The sequence below is a fragment of the Acyrthosiphon pisum genome, chromosome X (assembly GCF_005508785.2).
Source record: "Acyrthosiphon pisum isolate AL4f chromosome X, pea_aphid_22Mar2018_4r6ur, whole genome shotgun sequence".
NCBI lineage: Eukaryota > Metazoa > Arthropoda > Insecta > Hemiptera > Aphididae > Acyrthosiphon > Acyrthosiphon pisum.
The window spans coordinates 7166232-7167462 of record NC_042493.1 but is presented as its reverse complement, the minus strand read 5'-3'; the positions used below and the strand labels follow the sequence as shown (position 1 = coordinate 7167462).

At 24.9% G+C, this 1231-nt stretch overlaps 1 protein-coding gene across 1 annotated transcript in view; it reads right to left on the bottom strand.

The window, feature by feature from the left end:
- LOC103308338 (myelin regulatory factor) overlaps positions 1–1231 on the bottom strand; it is a 197241-nt gene that overhangs the window by 68028 nt on the left and 127982 nt on the right. The window lies entirely within an intron of this gene.

Below are 1231 nucleotides of genomic sequence, written 5' to 3'. Positions count from 1 at the left end.
GATAGTATCACGGCTGTTGTGATGTATACCGTGTTATATTAAATACCTAATGAATATTGTGATATGATTAATTTGGGAATTTATTATAGGTATCTATTATAGGTCAATTTTTTTTTAATACCATGGATAAGTATATAATATGTCTTATACCTATAGACCGACATACCGTCTCCTCTCAGAATCGTTTTTCTTATACAATGATATTATATCATTGAATTCAAATTTAATATCATCCATTATACAGTGACCCACTTGTAATCTACTGTACAGTAGAGCGACATCCATTTACCCTCCTTTTTTTTCTTTTTAAATCTAAGATTTGAAAATGTAATACAAGATTATTCATAAGTTTGTCTACCTTTAGCAAAAAAAAAAAGTCTACAAGCAAATCAAATTATATTTTTATAATCGTTTTAAGTTCATATTTTTATAACATTGGATATTCACTCGATTTAGTAGCGATTTTGTTATTTTGTTATAATTCAAAAACAAATAACTGTAGATACATGAAAATTTAACTGAATGTTGAAATTCTCATTTTCTATACACCATAAAATTTTCAAAATATTTTGACTTGGTTTGAGCTGTTTACGGACAGTTTCAAATTTGAATTTTTTTAGTTTTTTTTTCTATAATAATAATTATTGTCAATACAATTTTATTTATTGTGTAAAAATGAGTGAAAATATAAGGCTCCTGATATATTGTTACAATAGCAGTGGAAAAATATTTAAAATACATAGGCACAATTTTTTTTCTGAGCATTTAAACTTCGATTTTTGCTTCGAATTTATCAAATTTAAAATTTAATAATTATTTCGTGGTTAAAGATGTATATAATGTTAAACTTTTATATCTAAGGATTAAAAATTTAAAACAAGGTTCTACATAAATATTATATATAAATAACTTAATTCACAGTAGTATCATCAACTATACTTAGTAATATCATAGGCTGACTGATCGTCTTCGCTCATACCGAATCATTTTTCTTATACTACGATATTACTTATATCATTGAATTCAAATTTAACACCATGCATTATGTTTTTAATATGAATTAAGAAAAAATGTTAAGCAACGAAAATTCATTTCAGAAATGTATATTTTGTTTGTAGTCAAATATTCTTACAATAAATAACTATAACAATAATTATATTCAAAAATATTAGTATAAGCCATAGGCGCAACTAGAGGCCAAACACTGGGGGTGCTAAAATTATGCAGAAGA